At 39.9% G+C, this 18527-nt stretch overlaps 1 protein-coding gene and 1 pseudogene across 3 annotated transcripts in view; both read left to right on the plus strand.

The window, feature by feature from the left end:
* Positions 1-18527, plus strand: part of Vwc2 (von Willebrand factor C domain containing 2) — a 141190-nt gene that overhangs the window by 26332 nt on the left and 96331 nt on the right. The window lies entirely within an intron of this gene.
* Rpl9-ps27 (ribosomal protein L9, pseudogene 27) lies at positions 10-8703 on the plus strand (annotated as a pseudogene).

Below are 18527 nucleotides of genomic sequence, written 5' to 3' on the forward strand. Positions count from 1 at the left end.
CCGGCCATCGAGATGGTGTGAGCCCCAGGCCACAGCCCCTCCCTTGCTCTTGTCAGTGGAATATGTAGACGTGTATGGGTTTCCATAGACATGTCCATGCCCTGCCAAGCAGACCATCGGTCAAGTGTAGGGACAGGTGAGACTTGCTGTGTACCAAGGCATTCTGCCTTTCTTGTATCTGCCTTACGTTTTATAGATGCTAAGAAGTTTGGGGGCAGGGGGGAATTCATTCCCACCATGGAGGAGAACCACTTACTTTAATTTAACTTTGTTTGTTCTTGCAAAGCTGTCTCTCTTTCTAAGACAAGTCAAACATGTTTGTTGCACTCATTTAGCTTTCATTATTAAGTGAATTAAACTAGAAACATAATTGAATATTTTTCAAAAGCAAATTATACCAAAAGAGAGGTCCATCTTTTTCCCAGGGAGCATCCTTGGCACATCAAAAGCCAGACCGGCTTTATGAAAAGAAGCAATGAAAAGTCTTTGTTAAGGAAGAGTGATTGCCTGTCTTAAACAAAGTGTTACTCTTTACCCAAAGCAAGTAGGGCTTATGGGTGTGACCCTTCAGGAGGGTATTAGATGAAAGTGCATGCTGGACCAGAGGGGGCCAGGAGATTATAACTCAATTAAGTCATTGTTCAAAACATAGAAGGCAGCTTTGAGAGATCAGAAATAGATCTGCCCAGTGGACCAGTATCTTCCCTAATGGAATGATCAGACTTTCTGGATTATGTTAACTTATTGTTATCATATGCATCTAGGAGTGGATACATATAGGAGAATTGCAGGGCTAATGTGTAATGTGTGTAAACATGTGTGCTTCTGTACCAAGGTTCGGTGGCTCTATGCCACAGGCTTCATAAACTGCAAGTGAGACTTACATTCATGATTATACCAGAGTATAATGTGTTCCAATGTTGAGTCTTGAGACGTGCCATTAAAGCTTTGACCAGGTATATACACATATCTAAATTTCTCTACAACTCATTGTGAAAATATTAAAATATATAAATTGAAGAGGAAGGGGAGTTCCTGTTGAAGATGTGTATCCTTGAAAGGGCAAGGTCAATGTGTTAGAAATGAGTGATTGTGGAGGCTGGCATGCTCAGCCCTCTGACTATGAGTAGACAGTGTTCAGGGAAGCAGTTACAGAGTGTTTCCTATGAGGCAGGTGGTGCATTTATGAAGAGACAACGAGGTATATTCTATTTGGTGAGAATAAAGGCCACATGTATTTTTCAGTGTTGTGTGTATGGGCATTGTGTCTGTGTGATTGTACGTTGGTGTGCCACTTGCATGTCTGGTGCCCTTAGAGGCCAGAGGACAGTATCTCCTGGAACTGGAATCACAGATGATTGTGAGCTACCACATGGATTCTGGGAATTGAGCCTAGGTCTTCTGGAAGAGCAGCCAGTCCTCTTAACCCATGAACCATTTCTAAAGTCCCTCAAGTGTATTCTTTTAAGAAAGAATGTAAGCTAGAACTATAGGAAACTAATCACTGCTAGAGAAAGAAGAATTAGTGTAGCCAAGGGATGTCCCCTTCAATTAATTATTGTCTAACACAAAGTGGTCTGACCTGGAATCATGCATATACAAACAACAAAATAGACTCAGAGGAATATATATATATACATATATATATACATATATATACAATCATTTATCATATATCATATATGTATATATATATATATTACATTTTACATTTATGTATAGCAATAATAGCCAAAGAAAAAGAGACTGTCAATTTGTGCTAGGGGGAATGTGGGATGAGTTGAAGGGCCTGGAGGGAAGAAAGAGAAGGAAGGGAGTGATTTATTATTATATTTTAGTTTCAAATATAAAGAAAACAAATGTGAAAGGAAAGAATGTTAAAACACTGAGGTGCTATGCTGTGGAATTGAAATAACTTACTTTACTAGTGTAAATAGACAGTAAGAGAGTGAATGTGAAGAGGGAGAAACAGAGACCAGGATGTAAGGCTAGCAGAGTGCCCTTGGAGCTGATGTGTGGTAGGCCACCAAACAGGCAAAGAGATGGTCAAGACGTCAGGAGATGGCCAAGGCTGGCATGGCTTCAGCTTCCTGCTGGGAGAGGAGAGGCTGAAGAGAGACCATTTCTCCAGCTAAAAGATAGTGCACAGCTTAAAACTCTTGTCCTCTCACTAGAGATACTTTGTAAACAGAGTGTCTGAGATATTCAGTTTCTCTTGTTAGTTACAATGAGTAACAATGTGTCAGAATTAGCTAGCCTTGGAATCCTAGTTGGCATGGCCTCAGTGGATGGAAAATTAGAATTTCAATCACTGTGTGCTTTCCACTGGAAAAAAGGACATCCAGATCAGTAGAGAGTTAGAATAAGTATCCAGTGAGCAGTTACCCACTCTCTCTACATTCTCATGCTATTTATATTGGACATATATTTTTCATCCTTTATCATCCCCTTACAATACACATCTGCAAATGCCCAGTAACTTTGGTAATGTGGTCATTTGCACAAGGGTAGTTTCCCTTCCTCCCACTTTCTGAGTAGAGACAGGGTCTTTATGGTTTGTTTTGCCCATGGGACTCATCCCAGTTAAGGGACAGAGTCATCCAAAGATGGTTAAAAGATATTTGAAGGGCTTCATTGCCATCTGTTAGTATGCTAAAATTTGAAATTATTTGGGCTTGTGATGTGGCTCAAGAGTTAAGAGCATATGATATTCTTCCAAAGTAAATCCCAGTTACTCCCAGGACCACTCTAGGTGGCCACATGTAACTCCAGCTCCAGGGAAATCCAATACCTCTAACTTTTGAGGCATTTGTATTCCCAGGTATACACAGACATAACTAAAAATAAAAGTAAATTTTAAAAATTATAAATAGTCAATGTAATTTATTTCTATCTGCATTCAAAGTTTATCAGTTTAGATACAATTTTATTGTTTGAATAAACAAGACATATCTTAAAAATAAGAGCTATAAAGCAAATAAACACAAGATTTGGTGTGTTTTACTACTGAAATGATAGATTGGGAAATAGGTACTTGGTGGCTGCCTTGGTTGTAAAGTTCTAAATATTCATCCCTTGATTGCTCATATACTTTTAGAGGGAGTGGAGATAAAGCCGAGGGCATGGTTGTTGGCCTATTAAAAACTATCAAGTATAATGATATTTGTGGTGGTTTCAATATTCTTGGCCCAGGTAGTGGCACTATTAGGAGGTCTGGCCTTGTTAGTGTGGCCTTGTTGGAAGAAGTGTGTCACTTTGGGGGCGGGCTTTGAGACCCTCCTCCTAGATGCCTGGGAGATAGTCTGCTCCTGACTTCCTTTGGATGAAGATGTAAAACTCTCACCTCTTCCAACACTATGCCTACCTGGATAGCTCATGTTCCACCATGATGCTAATAAACTGAACCTCAGAACCTGCAAGTCAGCCCCAATTAAATGTTGTCCTTTAGAAGAGTTGCCTTGGTCATGATACCTCTTCTCAGCAGTATAAATCATAACTAAGACAATATTCTTATAAGCTAGATTTACTTAATGGAAAGCCTTGTATTAGGAGATTTGAGCCAATTATACCAAATGGCAATAACTTCTTATTTTGGGGATTACAACTATAAAAACACTGAAACATATCTAACTGTCTACCTCTCCTCAGAGAGTTCTTGACTTCGAGGTCTCTGAATTTTGAGACATTCCCACTTAGAAAAAGGTCAAAATCTAACTTTGAAAAGTGCTTGGAAAATGAAATCTGTGTCTGCTGGAGATGGATGGTCTGCGATAACTCACCAAAGTTAATGGATAGTTCACAGTAGTCCAGCTCTGCCTCCCCCTACAAAAGTCATGATTTTATAAGAAAAGATTGTTTTTATATGGAGTTGATTATAGGACATCAAAGGCAGATGGTGTATATAAAACTAAAAGTTTGGGTAGACTCGGCTTGGATGAAGCAATGAGGTTTAACCCTGATATCTGTAGAAGGTATCCTCATGCTGGTGTAACTTGACCTACAATATTAAACAGCTCTTCTCCTGGAAAAAGGGAAAGTGCAACCCAGTTGCTGACTGTCAGTCACTTGCATGAAAAGAGCAGAAATTTGAGACCAAGAATGTCTTGAGTATAAATAAATGATCACAAATCAAGTATGGTTTAATCTATTCACTTGGTTGACTTGTGCAGATCAACCTCTCAATGTCCTTTTCTTAAAGTCAATGGAATGAATCGTGGCACTGTTTATCCCTCCCCTTAAGGAACTCAGGCTTTCTCGGATGGTAAATGTACTTCAGAATTTCCCTTTATTTGCCTTGGTCGTGGGGATGTTTGTCAGCATGACAAAGGCATGTGGTGGGCACCAGTGATCAGATCTCTGCTCTGCGTGTGTGCTATGATCTCACTGTACCTCTACAAAGTGGGAGAGCCAGTATGAAGAATGCCAAGTGTTGGGATTAGCAGTGCTTCTCAGAGATGGATACCTTAGCTGCAAAAGGAGAGCATGCTATGTACCAGAAGCACAAAGGCGCGGGGAATAAAGCGTATCTCTTCCTTGAAGTCTCAGAGCCACTTGATAATAGTTATTTACACCTTGATTTTCATAAGAAAATATAGACTCTTTTCTGGAGGAGCATGAAAAATGTGAAATTTTAGGATAAACACTGAAATTTCAAACCATTAGATGTACTTTTATAAAATAAATGGGAAGCGCTGACAGAAAATGGGGCAGAGTTTTGTTTGTTTTCCTGAGTATAGGAAATAGAACATAACTGCGGGGAAGATTGAGAGAGTGGCTGAAATAAAATTGATGTAGGTGGGCTCCTATTCAGAGCTTCTCACAGGAGAATATTTACTGTTGCAACATTCTACAATTTTATCGAAGCAATGGTAGCTGTCTCATAAGAACAATCTGCCATTATCTATAGATGTCTCTATAAAACTAAAAATATCAAAATATCAGACTGAATTAACTGTATAAAGAGAGTTTAGCCAGGTCAGTGTATAAAAACCAGCTGTGTGCTGGGCTCGGTGGCCTATGCCTGTAGTTCTAGCCATTCAAAAGGAGAAATAAAAGATTATCAGTTTAAGACCAACCTGGGGAATTTAGCAATAGGAATGTTGCAAAAACAGTAAGAAAGAAAGAAAGAAAGAAAGAAAGAAAGAAAGAAAGAAAGAAAGAAAGAAAGGGAGAGAGAGAGAGAGAGAGAGAGAGAGAGAGAACAGCAAAGCAAGGGCAAGAGATAAGGTCAGTGTTAGACTGCTTTTGCTTACAATGGCTGAGGCCCTAAGGTAAATCTCAAATACCATCAACAGGAAATTTCTTCCCATATACTTACAGTAAACACATAGAAATTAATTACATAGGCAACAGTATCAAATAACATCATGATTATGAAAGGAATAGAAGTACTTCCTACTAAATCGTGCATCTCTATTCCTAGAATAATAAAGTTTTCCAAAAGAATTCCAAGAGGATCTGCTGGAGGAACTCACCATATTATAGACAGGCAGACTCTAACAAAGACATTGAACTGCTTCAAAGGAATCTATTGATCCAACAGATTTCTATTTAAAAATTACATTTTATTATTAATCTTTTAAAAATCTTTGGATTGTTTCAAAAAAAACAACCAAACAGGAATATGAAAGTCAGAACCACGAAAGAACAACTGGGACTGCACACATTCAAAGTCATAGTCATTAGCATATTGTCCCATAGTCCTAAATGAATACATATAAAACAGAATAGAGTGAGAAAAGACCATGTGCTATGTCACTCAGCCGATCCTGGGGCACGTTGGGCAAAGGAGAGATCAATCCAATAAATTGTGCTTGGCTAATTGATTAGCAAATGAGTTTAAAAAATAAAATCTTGGGTTTTTTTCTTCCCATATTGCATATTTAAAAAAAAAGAGGAGAAAAAAAACCTCTGAATTCCCAATAGATTCTAAATTTAAATGTAGGAATTGAAACTACTAATTTTAGAGGCAAAGATAAGAGGATATCTTGATGATGCTCACCAGATGAAAATTAACTTACTAGTACACCAAGAGCACCAGCCACATGGCTGATAAGATGATGTTTATTAAAAGAATATGTGGCTCTTTGTCCCATCTACTGCGAGAATGAAGACCATTCTCGGCAATCAGACTGGCAACATTCCAGAAAATGTCGACATCACTCTGAAGGGGCGCACACTCATTGTGAAAGGCCCCAGGGGAACTCTGAGGAGGGACTTCAATCACATCAACGTAGAGCTGAGTCTTTTTGGAAAAAGAAAAAGAAAAGGCTCCATGTTGACAAGTGGTGGCGTAACAGGAAGGAACTGGCTACCCTCAGAACCATCCGCAGTCGTGTTCAGAACATGATCAAGGATGTGACCCTGGGCTTCCGTTACAAGATGAGGTCTGTGGATGCTCACTTCCCTATCAACGTCGTTATTCAGGAGAATGGGTCTTTGGTTGAAATCCGAAATTTCTTGGGTGAAAAATACATCCGGAGGGTTCGGATGAGGACAGGTGTTGCTTGTTCTGTCTCTCAAGTTGAGAAGGATGAGTTAGTCCTTGAAGGAAGTGATATTGAACTTGTCTCAAATTCAGCGGCTCTGATTCAGCAAGCCACAGCAGTTAAAAACAAGGCTATCAGAAAGTTTGTGGATGGCATCAGGGTGTCTGAGAGGGGAACCGTGCAGCAGGCGGATGAGTGAGACCTCAGTTTCCCAGCTCCAGAAGCAAGATCCTGATCACAAGTACAATTTGGGCTCAATGGAACAATAAAAGACTTATATACTGAAAAGAAAAGAATATGTGTTTATCAATCATGCTATTAGCAAGTTAAACGTAGCCCCCACCATGTATCATGAGAAACTAAATGCAATGCACTTATCTGACAAGTATCTATGAAAGCAATGCATTGAACCAGCAGAGATAGGGCCGAAACAGACTCCCAAGCCTCTGGCACCAGAAAGGTGCCTAGTCTAAGTGCAGTTTACATACCAGACTCTGTTGCCATTTCTTCACACGACAGTCCCATTAGTGTCTGTCTTTGCTTCACATGTAAGAAGAGGGAAAAGATTCTCACCTCAGAGTTAAGTAAATATGTCAACATTTTCTTTTCTTTTTCATTTTATGAACCTTTACTATATAAAAGCTTGCAGTTCGATAAAAAATAACATACACGAAGATGCCTGACCCTAACTTTCTACAACTCACTGAACATCGTTTGTTTTTTAATTTATGTACTTTACATTCCAATTCCTGTCCCTACTCCCAGTCCTCCTTTCCACAGTCCCTCCCCACTCCCCTTCTTCACTAAGAGAACGGATGCCCCCCCACCCCCACACATACACCTAGGTATCCTCCACTCTAGTACTTCAAGTCTCCACAGGGCTAGGTGCTTTGTCTCCCATTGAGGCCAGACAAGACAGCTGAGCTAGGGGAACAGATACTACAGACAGGCAACAACTTTAGGGACAGCCCCCACTCCAGTTGTTCAGGACCCACATGAAGACAGAGCTACACATCTGCTACACATGTTCAGGGGGCCTAGGTCTAGACCCTGCATGCTCTTTGGTTCGTGGTTCAGTCTCTGAGAGCTACAAGGGTCCTGGTTAGTTGATTCTGTCAATCTTCCTGTAAAGTTCCTATCCCCTACAGGACCCTCAATCCTTCCCCCAACTCTTCTGTAACAGTCCTGAAATTCCATCCAATGTTTGTTTGTGGGTTTCTGCATCTGTCTGAGTCAGCCGCTAGGTGGGACCTCTCAGAGGACAGTCTTGCTAGGCTCCGGTCTGCAAGCAAAACACGGTATCATTAGTAGTGTCAGGGATTAGTGCTTGCCTGTGGGATGGGCCTCTAGTTGGGCTCATTATTGCTCAGCATTTCCCTCATTCTGGGCTACATCTCCCCTCCCTGCATTTCTTGAAGGCAGAATAAATTTGGGGTTCAAACTTTGGTGGGTGGGTTAGTATCCAGTACAGAGCTAATCGGAATTCTCAAGAAAGAACTCTCCAGTGACTGAGAAACATTTAAAGAAATGTTAAAAGTCCTTAGTCATTAGGGAAATTCAAAACCAAACCAAACCAAAACAAACGAACAAAAACCCTGCGAGTCTGACTTACTGGTCAGAATGGTTAAGAGCAAATGCTTAGTGAGAGTAGATGCTGGCAAGGATGTAGAGTAAGGGGGACACTCCTCCATTGCTGGTGGGAGTGCCAACTTGTAGAACCACTGTGGAAATCAATTTGGCAGTTTCTCAGAAAACTGGGAATAGTTCTACCTCAAGACACAGCTGTACCACTCTTAAGCATATTACCCAAAAGATATCCCACTATACCATAGGGACACTTGTTTTACTATGTTTATAGCGACTTTATCTATGATAACCAGTAACTAGAAACAACCTAGATGCACCTTAACTGAAGAATGGATAAAGAAAATGTGGTACATCTACGCAAAGGAATGATATTCAGCTTTTGAAAACAAAGTCATCACGAATTTTGCAGGCAAATGGATGAAACTTGAGAATATCATCCAGAATGAGGTAACCCAGACCCAAAAAGACATGCATGGTGTGTACTCACTTATAAGTGGAGATTAGCCATAAAATACAGGAAACCCATACAACACACCACAGACCCATAGAACCGAAACAAGAAGGAAGGCCCAAGCAAAGGATCTCACTCAGAGGAGGGAATAAAATAGTCATAGGAGGCAGATTGGAAGGAGGGGACTGGGTGGGAAAAGGGGTGGGAAGGGGATTGGGGCGGGGTGGGGGTGGTGGTTCTGGATCAAGGGTGGGGAGAGACAAGGGAGATAGACAGATGGCCATGAAAATGAATGAAATTTGCAGCTGGTCTGCGGAGGGCTCCATCTCTAGGAAGTGCCAGAGATCTGGGTTATAGGGCAACTTTAGCTGAAACTCACAGCAGTGGGGATATGGGGCTACCTTCTGTAGCCAGGCAGGAACACCAGTGAAGTGATAGGGACACCAACTCCCGGAACTTCTATACAGTTAGCATAGGCATTAGGAGCTGAAGCTGTGGGACTTCATATTGAATTTTGAACTAAAAGTATAAAATGAACTAGTCCCAACATGAAGTCCATTGTTATAAATAAAGATATGTCTTGAAATTTCTATATCACTAAGATAATCAGCAAAATAAGCTTGAAATGCAAAAGCTTATGACTTTTAAAAAGACATTAAAGGAGAAATAGGGACAGACCACATGAAACAAAGAAAACAAAATGAATATATGCTTTCAGCAGTAAAGTCCAAAATACATGAGATAAGTTTAAAGAATTCAAAGGATAAATAGAAAAATAAGCAATTATATTTATGTTTCAGTAAACAATAGTTAATAGACAATCTAGACAGAAAACTAACAAGGATATTTAGGACATTTACACTAGCTGCTAGAGGTAAGAATACACAGCCCAACCGGGGGAACTCATTTGGCCAACGAAAGGTGGGTATTCTATAAGAGAGACCAATTGCTAAGCCATAGAAGAATTCCCAATGAGCTTGACAGACATAACCACCAAAGTATATTTTTTGAGCACAACAAAATTCAACAGAATCAACTTAGAATTAATAGCATTAATAGACAATACAATCTAAGGAATCGGAAAACATTAAGTAATCCAACTGTTATATTTTTAATCACCTTTGGGTAAAAACAAGAAGTCACAGAGATTTTCTGGACATACCTGCAACTGATACAAAGTGAAAAGCCTGTGCTGTAGTTGATGGGGCAGCTATAAGCTACAAAAGTACTTCATTTCCTGAGTCAGTAACATACGCTGTAAACTTCTGCCTGTAGGAAACTAATGTCAACAGATCATACAGAAGCATGTAGAAGACAGAATCCAATGACATGTAGTCAGAGCTCAATTAAATAAAAGATACAAAAGCATCGGAGACAGTTATTACAACCAAGGTGATAATTCTATGAAAAATATTTGAAACAAGAAAATTAATTCAGCTTCCACTAGACTCAAAGTACAACATTGAGATACACCAACAATCCTTCAAGATGAACAATAGCTGCGAGCCAGTGTTAGGGAAAGCTTTGCAACAGTGTGTTAGAAAAGATTGCGAAAATTCAAATTAATTTTAATCTCAAAGATATGTGGAGAAAAACCTTTGACACAAATCATTTAGGGCTAAGTTAAGTAATCAAAACGTAACAAACTCATCCTAACAAGGCAGCCGTTTGAACAGACATTTATAATAACCTTTTGAAACAAAGGTAAAGTTGCAAGATGGCCAGAACAATGTTTTGGAACAAAGGCATGGGTGCCATTTCCTGAAATAGGCAGTACAGAACCATTTTAGTTAAGGTAAAGGTGAGACATAAGCCAATCATGGGGAAACAGACCTCATTATAAGCTGGAATGAGCCTAGTTTGTCTCTCCTGTACGATGGCTTTCAAGCCCAAGATGAAGGCAAACTGCTTCATCATAATGTACAAAAAGAGCCGGTCTGAGTGCTTTTCCTAGTGAATTCTGTGAAAGAAGTAAAATAATAATAATAATAATAATAATAATAATAATAATAATAATAATGCTTCTTCACAAATTGAGTCAAGAGAAACTGGCAAAAAGGAACTTCCCAATTTAGTTTTCCATTGATTCTGATGCTGACAATGTCATAACAGTGTACTGTACACCAAAGAGAAGGAACAATTGCATTTTTCTGAGTAATTCAGAAAAACTGACTGATACGTGTTTGCCCATATAAGAAACTGCACTTGGGGGTGGGCGGTGGGAGGTGGGTACGGAACTTTGGAAAGGAAATTATGTCCTTAAGGAGATACTTAACCCTCCTAACTCTCCGGGTGGGTCCACCTCCTTGGCAAGGATTCTTTGCTTAGGTGATCGGCTAGTCCAACTGGATTAACTAAGGCTTAAAGAAAGAGACAATGGCATAACTCCACCCGGAGGTAGATTCCATTCTTTTGGCCAGGAGGTGACAACTTTCAGTGATGCTACAATGCTACCACACAGTGAAGGGTGAGGCAAGAAGGTTGTGGATTGAAGTCAACCGGGGCTATACTGAAAGTCTTTGCCTCAAAGAAAATCTAATAAAATAATTTTATTTATTCTAGTATCAGAAGAAAAGACTATCTAGAAGTATAAATAGTTTTTAATTGCAAAATATGTGCTCTAAAAGCTGAAAAAATTACTGAAAAAATTAAAAGAAGTAACTAAAAGGGTATTTCATGTATTAAAAAAATTTCTTTTTTATAGCTATTTTTATTGGGTATTTTATGTATTTACATTTCTTTCCTTTCTTTCCTTCTTTCTTTCTTCCTCTCTCTCTCTTTCTTTCTTTCTTTCTTTTTTTTTACAATCCAGATTTTATTCCCTTCCTGGTACACCCTTCCACTGTTCCACATCCCATACCTCCTCCCCACCCCACCCCCACCCCTGTCTCCACAAGGATGTCCCTACCCACCCCCATTCTCCCAATAGACCTCTAAACTCCCTGGGGTCTCCAATCTCTTGAGGGTTAGGTGCATCTTCTCTGACTGAACCCAGACCCAGGACTCCTCTGCTGTATATGCTGCCTGGTTGGTAGCTCAGGGTCTGAGAGATCTTGGGGGTACAGGTTAATCGAGACTGCTGGTTTTCCTACAGGGTTACCCTCCTCCTCAGCTTCTCCCAGCTTTTCCCTAACTCAATCACAGGGGTCAGCAGCTTCTGTTCATTGTTTGTGTGCAAATATCAGCATCTGACTCTTTCAGCTGCTTGTTGGATCTTTTGGAGGGCAGTCATGATAGGTCCCTTTTTGTGCACACTCCATAGCCTCAGTAATGGTGTCAGGTCTTGGGGCCTCCCCAGGAGCTAGATCCCACTTTGGGCCTGTCGCTGAACCTTCTTTTCCTTGGGCTCTTCTCCATTTCCATCCCTGCATTTCTTTCAGACAGGAAGAATTATGGGTCAGAGTTTGACTGTGGATAGCAACCTCATCCCTCACTTGATACCCTGTCTTTCTGTTGGAGATGGGCTCTACAAGTTCCCACTCCCCATTGTAGGGCATTTCATCTATGGTCCCTCCCTTTGAGTCCTGAGAGTCTCTAACCTCCCAGGTCTCTGGTACATTCTGAAGGTTATGTACTCACTAGTAAGTGGATATTCGCCCCCTCCCAAAAGGCACAGAATACCCAAGATACAGTCCACAGAACTCAGAAAGGTCAACAAGCTGAAGGGCCCAAGTGAGGATGCCTCAGTACCACTTGGGAAGGAGAAGAAAACAACCACAAGGGAGGAGGGAAGGAGAGACCTGGGAGGGAAAGGGGATGAGGGGAAGGGGGGGCATGATCTGGTATTGGGTGGGGGGAAAGGACTGAAGGCCAGCAGAAAGAATGGAAACAGGCAACCTTGGGAAGTAGGAGGTTGGGAGGACACTTCAGAAGATACCAGAAAAACTTTCAATATCGTTAAGATGATAATTCTTCCTGAACTGGATAATAGATTCATTGCCATTCATATACAACCCAGCATACCTATTCACACGAATTGAGAGGCCAGTCCTAAAATTCATGAATAGTGGACAAACTATTGTCAAACTAACAAAGTCAGGGAACTGTCACTCACCTCTCACCTTCGGAGCACACTGGAAAATTGTAAGGATATTGAAGGAAGTACTGGGGGAATGATATTTGTGTCTTTGTTTGGAAACATAATCTCATCATGTTGCTCAGACTGTCCTCAAAGGGACTACAAAATACACTCAATTTTGTAATCATCTTAAGGTCTCAGACACCTTAGTACTAAGATCATAGACATTACCATTAACTACCATGCCTGGAAAAAAGATTGTGTGTGCTGATGTGCATATAATCAACATAAATCTATAAATTACAAATCCATGCAGACATGAATTAACTTGTTCATAATTAACACATACTACGAAGACATTGAATTTTATAACACATTAAATATATTAATATAGAACAAATAATACGTTGAATTTAAGTGTCGCAAGTATAAAACTAATACATGAAATCCGTGTTTGAAAAAAAAGAAGATATAAATTCTTGCATTTTTATTTTTAAGCAGGATAATTAGATGCTTTAAGGTGATAAAAAATAGCCTTTCTAGCAAGTCCTGCAAGGACAGTTTCATAATCACATGATTTGAAAAGAAGACAGAGATTAAAAACTCACAGCATCTGCAAACACTAGCAAATGTGTACCACGAACTTACCCAAAGGAATTCAAACTCTTTATCCATTGGGTAGGAGGAGAATACTTTATGAGTTTAGATTAGGCAGAGTTCTTAGATTTACTGTAAAATTCACAATCCATAAAAAGGTAAGCCAGCATTGAACATCATGAAAATTTAAATCTTTTTGTGATCCAAAACATACAACTAAGAATAATTAAAGTCCAACCCACAGGTTGTGAGGAAATGGGTTGAAATGATATACTTGATAAAATTCTTATATCTAGACTCATAAGAAGCTCGCCCAATTTAAAGGAAAGCAATAAGATTGAGTCAAGGACGTAAATGTATACTTTACGGATGCAAATAACTGCATTCGATGTTCTCATTACCCTTTGGGGAAATAAAAGCAGAATGGAAAAAGAAATACATAAAAACAGTTATCGTGAGAAGGCAGACCAACCAATATAGGAAATTATGAGGAGAAGCTAAAACCTTCAGCAAGGCTGGTGAGACAACATCCACCATGGAAGCCCATTGATGGATTCTTTCAAAATGAAAACAAAACTTACCACACATTCCAATAATTCACACCTAGAACTCTGTCCTAGAAAACTATGAGCATGTATACTCACAAGGCTATGTGTAGAAATACTCAGAGCAGGATTATTTTCTGTTCCTCAGATAACATCTTAGACAGCTGAGGCTGGCCTTGAACTCCTGAACCCCTGTCTTCACCTCTAAAGTGCAAGCATTGTAGGCTCTAGCTACCATACCCAGCTACATTCTTAATGACCACTAAACAATCAGAAATGTCTATCAATGAACCCAAAAGGTGCCATGTTATTTAGTAGCACAAAGAACTAAAGCTATGTGCTACCACTGAGTAGCCAGCTTTTAAAGATCATATATTTGATTTACTTGAAGCATCATTAGAAGGTTAATAAACTTAGCAAAATTGTTGAGTTACAGTGTTACTGTGGGTTAAGTTCTATCCCATGTGAAGTATACCTAAACAGGGCTGCTGAAAATCCTGGCGATCTCTTAAAAAGAAGACAATGGAAGTGTATGAGTGAGAGCCTACTGCTGAGATAAAAACCATGACCAGAAGCAACTTTCAGAAGGAAGAGCTTATTTTGACTGAAGGTTCCAGGTGCAGTGTCGATCATGGTAGGAAAGTCATGGAAGCTGAAGGAAGCCAAGAGCATGAACTGGAAGTAGGATGAGACCACCAACACTCAAAGCTTGCCCTTGGTAGTGTACTTTCTCTGGCAAGGATCCATCTCCTAAAAGTTCTATAACCTCACCAAAGAACTCTAATAATTTGGGACCAAGAATTCAAGGGTACTGCGTGGGCCTATGGGGGGTATTTCTTATTTAGATCACCACAGTAAGGTTTGGACAGTTTTCTTGACTCACTGTCCAAGGCTTCTCTTGGTTCCAGATCTTCATTTTCCCTCAAAGATCATCTATTCTATAATAGATCCTATGCTCTTGACAATTACATAAGAATCTTCCTGCTTAAGTCTGATGTCCTTAAGACCTTTCGAGTCTATGCTTTTTTAATAGTTTTGAAACAAGAAATTAAACTTTCACAGAGTTTATTTGATCAAAGAATAAATAGCGAATCAAGCAAAACAACAATGAGAAGCAGAAGAAGCAGAAGTTCATCCCACTAGGCCTCAGATTGTTACATAATAACATGTTTATTTTATTTTGACCTTGAAAAAGGCAGCTGTAAAGGCTATCGAGTGTAGATGCGCAGCAGAAGTCAATAATCAAATGTATTCCTTCCTTACACACCAGAGTCCAAGTTCAGACCATGGCTGTCCTTCCCTACCCGCTGCTCAGCTCTGATAGCTCCTTTCTTGTAGGACAGATACCAGTGCCTTCCTTCAAGATCCGTACTTTTCCACACCAACCTAGGCTTTTCGACTTTATGATTCAACTTCTCCAAGCACAGCCATGAAAATTCAGGAAGGATCTAAGTCAGGAAGAGCCCCCTGGTCCCTTGCAGGCACTGCGCTTCTGTGTAGAATCCATCTGTTCCCTCATACCACAGGCTGACAAGACGGCATATGCAGAAAAGTCACCCTGAAGGCTGACTTCCCGACCCCTGATCTAGAGGTTCTTTTTTTTTCTTTTGTTTTTTGTTTTTTTTTTATTATTATTATTAACTTGAGTATTTCTTGTATACATTTCAAGTGTTATTCCCTTTCCCGGTTTCCGGGCAAACATCCCCCTCCCCCCTCCCCTTCCTTATGGGTGTCCCCCTCCCCACCCTTCCCCCATTGCCGCCCTCCCCCCAACAGTCTAGTTCACTGGGGGTTCAGTCTTAGCAGGACCCAGGGCTTCCCCTTCCACTGGTGCTCTTACTAGGATATTCATTGCTACCTATGAGGTCAGAGTCCAGGGTCAGTCCATGTATAGTCTTTAGGTAGTGGCTTAGTCCCTGGAAGCTCTGGTTGCTTGGCATTGTTGTACATATGGGGTCTCGAGCCCCTTCAAGCTCTTCCAGTTCTTTCTCTGATCTAGAGTTTCTAATTGACAGCATCTAGGCTGGGGCCAGAGCCTTTGCAGTTTTATGCGGAACTAGCCTTGCCTCCCAGGTATTTCAGTGCCGGACTAAATCCTGAACTGCGTGAAGCACTGCTTGCCTGTGCTCACATTTTTTCGCTCTAGTTGGGTATTTCTTCCTTGTCAGATTTAATGAGAGAAGATCCCAGGAGAATTCTAAGGCTTTCAACACGGAATGAGATCATTTTGAGAATTAAATATACTCAAAACTCTATTAGTTATGTTTCATGTTTTCCTTGAGATTTGAGGGTTTATAAGAACACAGAATGTAATTTTTTTACTTTGAAAATATCAGGTCAAAGAGAAAATGACCTCTGAATGGCATATTAAGCTGGAAAACCTTAAAACAGAACCGTTTTCTCTCATTCTGCGCAGTTATTTATTGGACAGTCTTATAGATGTCTTAGAGCCAAAAAAAAAAAAAAGAAAGAAAAAGAAAAACATAATAAACCGTAGCTACAAAGAGAAACATAATTCTGCTTTTCTTGGTACAAAGGCCTAGAAAAATGCTCTAGTCATCAGATTTCCTAACAATGAATACATAAATAAAATTTAAATATTTAAAAACGCCACTCAACTTCTTAGCATTCCTCAAGTCAGAAAGTCAACTCCAGAGTGCTAACTTCATTCTGCCATGTGCGTCCACATTTGTGCAGTTCTCGCATGTACAGGAGCACTTCGAATGCTACCCCACACTTCCTTAAAAGCTCTGGGAACAGCAATTCCTGTTCTGACTTAGCAAAGTCTGTGATTTCCTTGCCGCATAACGCAGCTTTCCCGTGATTTCACGTTCCTTATGTATTTGTTTCTTTCATTTGTGGATGATTTCTGTTTTTATTATTGTCTTCTCCAGGCTTCAATGTTAGCTCACCAGAATAACAAGAATAACCAAATATTCTCCCTGTAGCAAGGCAGATAAAGAAACGTGTGGGGAGTTGCTTGCTAAACTTCAGGGAACGTTGGCTTGTTTCCACCTCAGACCTTTAGAATAACGGCCTTCCTTGGCAACTTTAAGAACATTAAAAATATAGCTGTGTTTACAAACAATGAGGCAGACTCTGTTCATCCAGTGTCTCACCACATGGACCAGGCCGTGCCACCAAGCTCAATCTTTTTAAAAACTAGTAAGTTAAAGAAAAGCTACCCCAAAACAGCTACTACCAATTGATTAATATGTACACATTTTCTGGGTTTAAAAATACTTTTTGTTTGTATTTTTAAATCTATGCTACTAAGGTTACAAACAAGCAAAAAAAAAACAAAAACAAAAACAAAAACAAAAACAAAAACAAACAATAAACCCTAGTCTGCCAGGCATGGCCACTTCTGTACTTCGGTTTTACTCTGTGCCCTTTTGACTGACACATTTCTTTTGCTGAGCACTAGCCCAGGTATTCCTCCATCTTGTCATCTTTGCCTCTTTGTAACCTTTTTGAATCTCTAAAGGCTTATTCCCAAGTCCTCACTGGAAAAACTTTCTATCCCCTGCTTCCAGAGGGGGCCGTCTCTTAGCACCGTCCTCAGCATCAACAGTCTCGGTCATGCTAGCATTTATTGTGAGCGTAGGAATCTGGAGACACCATGATAAATGTTCTTTCTTCAGCATTTAGTTCTCCTTTTGGAGAGGTGTGTGTGTGTGTGTGTGTGTGTGTGTGTGTGTGTGTGTGTAAGAACATTTTGATCATTATTTATAAAACCGAGTTCCTTACTACCATTTATTTCTCTGTAAGTACAGACATGGATCAAGTTATGGCATCTTGCCCATGATGAGCTCATGGTCTAGAGGGGAGTCTGCCTTGTAAATAATATGTGTTTGTGGTTCTGCTTGAATTATGATAAAAGGGGAGAAGGGGACAGGAGAAAGCTCCCACCCACAGTAACCTCACTGTCTATGTAGCCTTGGTTTGCTTTTGAATTATTAGAACAGATTCCCAGGAGTTAGCTGATAAAACCAGAGGCTTGGAGCATTTTTATGACCTGATATATTGCCATGTTGTTCAACAAAAGGTTGCATGGATTCATTCTGGTTTTATTTTAACCCATCCACTTAATTTAGAGGAAAGGATACTTTATTTTTTTCAGTATTGAACATTTAAACTTGAAAATAGCCTAGATAGCATATTTTCTACACTATGTTATATTTCTCTGCCTTTGTAACAAATAACTTCAGACATAAATAGTTCCTGGTGATTTACAGTCACTGACATCAAAATCAGTTGGTGGATTGCCATATGTATAGAAAGGTTTCCAACGTGTGACATTCAAATAACCCCATCTCTCTATAACCTTTATTTTTAATCTGTAACTGTGGATACATGTGTAGACGTTCCACAATAGTTAAATTCAAGAATGAATTTCGAAATCCTCTATAAATTCATTCAGCAAAAATTACCTTATTACTCTTCTCTATGCTCAGAAAAGTAAATGACAAATAGACAGACTTCAGACCACTGGTTGGGTTCTGGTTAACTGGATACATGCTAGGGTTATGTGCATGAACCTCAACTAGAAAATTACTCTACCCAGATTGCCTATAGGCAAGCCTATAGGGCATTCTTGATTGATGATGGATGTGGAAGGGTCCAATCCAGAATTAGGGAGGTGTTACTACTGCCTCCTCTGGGCAGGTGTCTTCTCTGAGCAAGTCAGTAGGCAGCATTCCTCTGCGCGTCCATTCCTGTGTCCAGGCCCTGCCCTGAGTTCTTACCTAGATTTCCCTCAGTGTCCTCAGAGTTGTAATACAAAACAAATACCTTCCACACAATTTGTCTATGTGTTTTATCACAGAAATTGAAACCTT

The sequence above is a fragment of the Rattus norvegicus genome, chromosome 14, assembly GCF_036323735.1.
Source record: "Rattus norvegicus strain BN/NHsdMcwi chromosome 14, GRCr8, whole genome shotgun sequence".
NCBI lineage: Eukaryota > Metazoa > Chordata > Mammalia > Rodentia > Muridae > Rattus > Rattus norvegicus.